Genomic DNA, 8,146 nt, shown 5'->3' on the forward strand with positions numbered 1-8,146 from the left:
ATGTACCATATTAGAAATCAAAACTGAAAAAATATTTATATATACATTCAAAAGCATTAATAAATCTATTTCATATAAATATAAGTAACATTTTTTATGAAACTATTTTTCAAAACAAAATAAACTTAATAAAAAGAGTGGTATTTTACATATTTTCAAGTCTCTTTAATGTTGGGTTTATTAGTAGACAGATGGCTTCTCATTTCTACTTCTGCATTCAATCTGTTGTATGTATGTTGTATGTTAAGTAGCCTCCGGAAAACTCCACTGTATACTCATGTGAAAATAGTTTGACCTTGCAAATTTCCTGACAGGGTCTTGAGGACCCCTAGGGTCACTGGACCTCACTTTGAGAATTACTGGTCTAAATATATTCAGATGCAACAAGTGTTCCAACAATTTAATCTTTTAAAATGAAATTGTTTCTGGATCCTTCTGACTGCTCCAATATGGCCTGGTTTCCCTCTACATCCAGTGCTCAGCTGTTATCCTGGGATCTACCTTAACTTCTCTCTAAAGGAAACCAGGCCTTGTTTCATACATCTCAAGGCTTCCTCTTTCTTGTTTTGGTGGAGTATATCCTGCAGTAGCTTTCTTTGAAATGATGCATGGGAAACACATTTTCCTAGACCTTGCATACCCAAAAATATTTTACCTTCATATTCCTTTGAGAATTTGGCTGAATTTATAATAACTTGGAAATTATCTTTCCATCATTATTTTGAATGCATTACTCTCCATTGTCTTTTAGCTTCCTATATTGCTATTGATAAATCAAAAGCCATTGTGATTCCTGATCCTGGTATTTTACCCTCAGGGAACTTTTAGTATTTTCTCTTTGTTCCCAGTGTTCTGAAATTTCACAGTGATATATCTTGGTGTGAGCCTATTGTGCTGGCATTTCCTGGGCGCTTTCAATTTGGAAATGCATCTCTTTGTGATATTGTGATATAATAAGAAATATATATTTTGTCTTCATCCCTGATTCCTGGCACAGAGCTTGTAAAACCCTTGGAATTTCCTGAGTGGTAAGAGTGAGAGGAGAATCTTTTGTTAATTATAACAACCCCCTTTCAACCATACCTGAGTTTATGTTAATGAAGTGACTCCTTTTTTTTTTTTTAATAGTCCTAGTCCTTTTATTTCCCCCAAATTGTTCCATGTCTTGCTGAAAAAGCAATAGGTACCTTATGCTCAGAATCCTTTCCTGAGCCACCCACCCATCTCAAAAGAAACCCTGTACTGACCATCTCTCCCACTGTTACAGTATGGTCTCAGCCTCTCACCTTGAAGGTATCACTTTCAAGTATCTCTTGCACACTTTATCCACCATCATATTGCTATGTATGATATTCCCTTATCTATCTCAGTTTTCTCTCCATTTATCTATGTTTTGTCATCAATGAAAATAAAGGGGATTTGATGTCTGATCTTATTTATCTGTCACTCTTAGGAAAATCTCATTTTTAACTGGACTCAGACTTAGAGGTAGAAGCTCTCAGAGAGGACAGCCTCCGTCTCTTGGCAATCTGTTCCTGGCGTTTTTCTTTGGCCTCCTTCATTCTCTTGGCCAAAAGTTTAGCATATTCTGCAGCTCTTCCTTATTTTTCTTAGTGTGCTGCTTCTTCAAAGCAATACGCCACTGTTTGTGCTGGAGGACACGTGGAGTAACAATACGCTGAATCTTAGGTGCTTTGGTTCTAGGTTTCTTACCTTCTTTGTTAGGGGCTTTCTCACAACATACTGGCAGACATCATCTTCTTTAGAGAGATTGAAAAGTTTGCAGATTCTCCTGGCTCTTTTGGGCCCCAGGCGATGAGGCACAGTAGTATCAGTGAGTCCAGGAATATCCTTCTCCCCTTTTTTTACAATGACCAAGTTGAGAACACGGAGATTGGCATCCACAATGCAACCCAGAACAGATTTGTGCTTTCTCTCTCCAGTCCTCCTTGGTCTATAGCAGGAATGCCCCTTACTCAGCAGCAGGCGGACACGGCCATGAGGAAGCTTTGTTTTTGGTCTATAGCAGGAATGCCCCTTACTCAGCAGCAGGCGGACACTGCTTCATGGGGAAGCTTTGTTTTTCATTGCCATCACTGATTCGGACCACATAACCCTTCCATTCTTCACCCAGAGCATCAGCAGCAACTTCTGTGGCCATACGCTTCTCATAAAAGGTGCGAAGTTTGTGTTCATCGTCCACTTCAATGAGTTTCTGGCAGCTAGTAGCTGGGAAAGAGATGTTTAGCTTCATCTTGAAGCAGCCTACCACCTCTGAGGGCCACGAAAAAGAGGCAAATGAAGTGACTCTTGAAGGTTGGGGGCTGGTTGCCAGAGGAAGCAACCATGTGATTAGAGGGTTGGAACTTTTAGCTTCACCCCCTGACTTCTGGGGTGTCAGGAGTGGGGGGAGGGAAGAAGGACTGGGAATTGAGTTAATCACCTTTGGCCAATTATTTAATTAATCATGCCTGCATAATGGAACCTCCATAAAAACCTTACATGAAGGGGTTTGGAGAGCTCCTTGTTTGGTGAAGCTGAGAGGGTGGTGCCCCCCAAACTCCATGGGAACAGAAGCTCCTGTGCTTGGGACCCTTCCAACTTTGCCCTGTGTACCTCTTCATCTGGCTGTTTATTTGTATGCTTTATAATACATCGGTGATATTGAGAAACTCAGTTTTCCTGAGTTCTGTGAGCCATTATTGCAAACTATTAAACCTGAGGAGAGAGTTGTAGGAACCTCCAATTTGTAACCAAATCAGACAGGAGGGTGGGTAACCTGAAGACCTATGACTTGTGATTGGTGGCTGAAGTGGGGGGAAGTCTTGTGGCATTGAGTCCTTAGCTCATGGGGTCTGCACTAACTCTAAGTAGTTAGTGTCAGAATTGCTTGGTGGGGAAAAAACCTATACATTTGGTGTCAGAAGTGTTTTAAGTAGGGAAAAACAGTTTTCCTTTTACTTTCCATCCTGTGAAATTTCCTTGAATTTCTGCTTTGATGATATTCTCATTTAAATATTTTTTCTTTTCTCTTTCTGGAACTATTATTCAAATGTTGGGGCTTCTGGACTTGTCCTGTAATTCCTGCTCCCTTTTTCTCTATGTCTGATTTATTTTTGCTCTACTTCTGTGATATTCTCAATTTTATTTTCCAATTCTATTGAATTTTATTTATTTACTTAGTTTTTTTAAGATTTTATCTATTTATCTGACAGAGAGAAAAAGAGAGCTAGCACAAGCAGGGGGAGCAGCAGAGGGAGAGGGAGAAGCAGGCTCTCTGCTGAACAGGGAGCCTGAAGTGGGGCTTCATCCCAGGACCCTGGGATCATGACCTGAGTTGAAGGCAGATGCCCAACTGAATGAGCCACCCAGGTGCCCCTTCTATTGAATTTTTCATAATTTCTTGTAATAGCATTTCAGTCCTCTGAATGTTCCTTTTTAAAATAGTGTCTTTATACAAAATACTAATTCAAAGGGATTCATGCACCCCAGTGTTTATAACAGCATTGTCTACAAGAACTAAATTATGGAAAGGGCCCAAACGTCCATTGACTGATGAATGGATAAAGAAGATGTGGTATACACACACACACACACATACACACATACAGGAATGTTGCTCAGCCATAAAAAAGAATGAAATCTTGCTATTTGCGACGATATGGACGGAGCTAGAGAGTATTACACGAAATAAGTCGGTCAGAGAAAGAGAAATACCATATGATTTCACTCATATGTGGAATTTAAGAAACAAAACAAATGAACATGGGGGAAAAAGAGGGAGGAAGATCAAGGAACAGCCTGTTTTTTTTTTTTTTTAAGTTTTTATTTATTTATTTGAGAGAGAGAGAGTGTGGACATATGAGTGGGGGGAAAGGGGCAGAGGGAGAGGGACAAGCAGACTCCCTACTGAGCTGGGAGCCTGACATGGGGCTCAATCCCAGGACCCTGGGATCATGACCTGAGCTGAAGGCAGACACTTAACTGACTGTACCACCCAGGTGCTCCCCCCAGGAACAGACTCTTAACTATAGAGAACAAATTTTGGTTACCAGAGGGGTGGTGGGTGGGGAATGGTTCAAATAGGTGATAAGAATTAAGGAGTGCACTTGTCATGATGAGCACTGGGTGATGTATGGAAGTATTGAATCGCCATATCATATACCTGAAACTAATATTACACTGTATGTTAACTAACTGGAATTTTTTTAAAAACTTGAAAAAAAATAAAATAGTGTCTTTATCTTGTTCCATGCCTGTAACATCTTTTCCTAGTATTCTGAGGATATTAATGACATTTTTTTTTCTGTTTTCTTCTCCTTTGAGAATCTGTTTCTTCTAGTTTGCTTTTATCTGTAAGTTTGCTAGTCTCCATCTTTCATGTTAAAAGTTCTCCCTGGCATCTCCCTAGATGCCTGGCATTCTTGGTTGGATATGTAGTGGTAGAGCAGGAATCCCCTGATTGGACATATCAAATGTGGGCTTCACCGTAGGATTGACTGGCTGGTCACATAAAGGAAACTTTAATGTCAGTATCACCGTAGGATTGACTGGCTGGTCACATAAAGGAAACTTTAATGTCAGTATCACTAGGTCTTTTTTCCCGTGTGAGTCAGATTCCCCAGAGAAGGCCCTTTCAATCTCCTGCTTAGAAGGTTGTAAAAGAAAAATATTCCTTACTATAGTCTGAATGTCTGTGTCCCCCCAAATTCAAATGTTGAATTCTTATTGCCCAATGTGATGGTATTAGGAAGTAGGGTCTTTGGGAGGTGATTAGGTCACAAGGGCAGAGCTGTCATAAATGAGATTAATGCCCTTAAAAAAGAGGCCCAGCAGAGCTCTGCTGTCCCTTCTGCCATGTGAGAATACAATGAAAAGTCTGTGACCTGGAAGAGGGCTCTCACCAGGGTCTAACCATGCTGGTACTCTGATCTCCACTTCCACAACTGTAAGAAATAAATTTATGTTGTTTAAAAACCACCTAGACTGGTATTTTGTTATGGAAGCTTGAACAAACTAAGATACTCCTCTTTTTCCTATACTGTTGTCAATTTTGGTCACTAAAATGTGTGGATTTTTCCCACATCAAGCAATTCTCCAACACTCTGGTGGACCTGACTGGGTATCCTATGATTTAATTCAATTCTGATGCTACCTACCTGGAGATAGCATAAGGTCTCACAGGTTGAGGGTTCAGTCCCACAAGGCCTTGCCCTATTTTGGACGCCAATCACAAGTCCAGGCTGTTAACTGTGCTTCCGACAAGCTATGAATTGAAGGTTCCTCTGAGCCTTTCCTCATGTTTGATTAATTTGCTAGGGCACTTCACAGAACTTAAGAAAAGTTTACTGCTATCTTCCATTTATTAAAAGGATACAATCAGATAGAAGAGATGCATAGGGCAAGGTATGGGGGAAGAGGTGTGGAGTTTCCATGCTCTCTCCAGGTACAGTGCCTTCCCAGGACCTCCAGGTTGGTGACACCCTGGAAGCTCTCTGAACCTTGTCCTTTTGGGTTTTTATGGAGGCTTCATTATGTAGGTTCAACTGATTGAATCATTGGCCATTAGTGATTAACTTAATCTAGTCCCTGTCCTCTATCTGGAGGTCAGGGGGTGGGACTATTAGTACCAATCCTCTAATCACATGGTTGGTGCTCCTGGCAACCAGCTCCCCATCCTGAGTCTATCTAGGGACTTTAAAAAAATTACATCATTAACGTAAACTCAGGTGTGGTTGAAAGGGGCTTGTTATGAATGATAAAACCTTTATCACTCTTGAGCTCTTTTAGGAACCAAGGACAAAAGACCAAATATTATAGCAAAAGATGTTCCCATCACTCTTTATCCTTTAAGATATTTTAGGAACTCTGTTCCAGGAATGGGACAAAGACCAAATGTATATATTTATTATTAAAAATTGCAATCTCACAAGAGTATATACAGGTTTGGCCACCAGTGTTATGGAACACTGTGAAGGAAGAGCACTGGGCATCTTAGCACTCAGTCTTCCTAATTTCAAGATGGTTCCTGTTGCAGACATTGTTAGTCCACCTAGAACCCTCCAAATCTTTTTAAAGTTTTAAATATACTTTATTTTTTAGATCAATTTTATGTTCATAGCAAAATTAAGTGGAAGGTATAAAGATTTCCTAAAAACTTTCTGCTGCCACTCATGTATACCCTCCCCCACTACCAACATACCAAACCAGAGTGGTACATTTTTTATAGTCAAAGAACCTATATTGACACATCATTATCACCCAAAGTCCATAGTTAACATTAGGGTTCACTCTTGATGTTATACATTCTATGGGTTTTGACAAAAATATAATGTCATGTATCCACCACTATAGTGTCATATCAAATAGTTTCAACCAGTCACAGAGTACTAAAAGTACTCTGTGCTGGACCTACTCATTCCCTCCTTCACCCCTAACCCCTGGCAACCATTGGTCTTTTTACTGTCCTCATAGTTTTGCCTTTTTCAGAATATCATATTATTGGAATCATACCATATCTAGCCTTTTCAGATTGTCTTCTTTCATTTAGTAGTATGCATTTAAGATTCCTCTGTCTCTTTTCATGTCTTGATAGCTCATTTCTTTTTAGTACTAAATAATATTCCATTGTTGATGTACTGTAGTTTTTTTTCATCCATTCACTGACTAAAGGACCTCTCATTTGCTTCCAAGTTTTCATGATCTCTTTTGCCTCTGTGCTTTTGTTTATATGACTCATCCCAAATGGTGAAACTCAGCTCTCTTTTTTACTTCGTAAACATATTCCATTCATACAAAACATCTGTGAGTAAAGAGATTTTATTATAGCACTGGTCATGGGGCATATTATGGACAAAATAAACTTACAAGTTCATGCTCTCATAGTCTTTGTATCTCATTTAGACTTCTTAATACCTTATTGGTTAAGAATCATTGGTGAGATTTCAAAACTTACTATAAACTACAGTAATCAAAACATCGTGGTACTGGCATAACCATGTAGATGAATGGAATAGAATTGAAAGTTCACAGATAAACCCACATATCTCTGGTCAACTGATTTTTACAAGGATGCAAAAACCATTCATTGGGGGAAGGAAAGCACCTTTTCAACAAATGGTGCTGGGACAACTGGATAGCCACAGAATGAAGTTGGACCCCTTACCTCACACCATATACAAAAATTAACTCAAAATTAATCGAAGACCTAAATGTAAGGACTGAAAGTAAAACTCTTAGGAGCTAATATAGGTATAAACCTTCATGATCTTGGGTAAGGTAATGGTTTCTTTTTTTTTTTTTTTTAAGATTTATTTATTTATTTATTTGAGAGAGAGAGAACATGAGAGAGGGGAGGGTCAGAGGGAGAAGCAGACTCCCTGCTGAGCAGGGAGCCCGATGTGGGAATCGATCCTGGGACTTCAGGATCATGACCTGTGCCAAAGGCCATCCTCTTAACCAACTGAGCCACCCAGGCACCCAAGGTAATGGTTTCTTAAATATGACACCAAAAACACAAGGAACAAAGGGAAAAATTAAATAAATTAGACTTCATCAAAATTAAAACTTTTGTGCATCAAAGGATACTATCAAGAAAGAGAAAAGGCAACTCACAGAATGGGGAAAATATTTGCAAATCATAGGATCTGATAAGGACCTCACCCAGAACATAGAATTCTTACATCTGAACAACAAAGAGACAAATAACCCGATAGACATTTCTTCTAAGAAGATATACATGTAGGGGAGTAAGAATAGTTTTCCCTGTACCCTTCTAGGTTCTAGAGATCCCCCTATAATAAGATTAACAGGAGAAAACAAATTTAATTATGTATGTATGTATGTATGTGCAGGAGCCCCACAAAGATATGAGACTCAAAGAAGTGACCAAAATAGGAAGGTTTTATACCTTTTAGGCAAAGAAATTATAAATTTCTGAAGAATTGACTAGTAAAGGGGTTTGGACTAAGGGTAGTAAAATGGTAAAGAAGAAACAAGGTTTGTTTATACATCCTTTTTGACCCTAAATTCCCAGTCTCTAGCGATAAGGATACTTCCTACCCTCCTGGCACAGGGAGGGTACCTATCACATGGGAGATTTATCTCCTGCTTTCACAGGGACAAAGGCAGACCAGAGTGTCTGTCT

General features: G+C 39.4%; 1 pseudogene; it reads right to left on the reverse strand.

Moving 5' to 3' along the window:
• Positions 1-1,458: 1,458 nt before the first annotated feature.
• Positions 1,459-2,383, reverse strand: LOC116635314 (annotated as a pseudogene).
• Positions 2,384-8,146: the final 5,763 nt, after the last annotated feature.

This window comes from Phoca vitulina, unplaced genomic scaffold (assembly GCF_004348235.1).
Source record: "Phoca vitulina isolate PV1807 unplaced genomic scaffold, GSC_HSeal_1.0 scaffold10, whole genome shotgun sequence".
Classification (NCBI taxonomy): domain Eukaryota; kingdom Metazoa; phylum Chordata; class Mammalia; order Carnivora; family Phocidae; genus Phoca; species Phoca vitulina.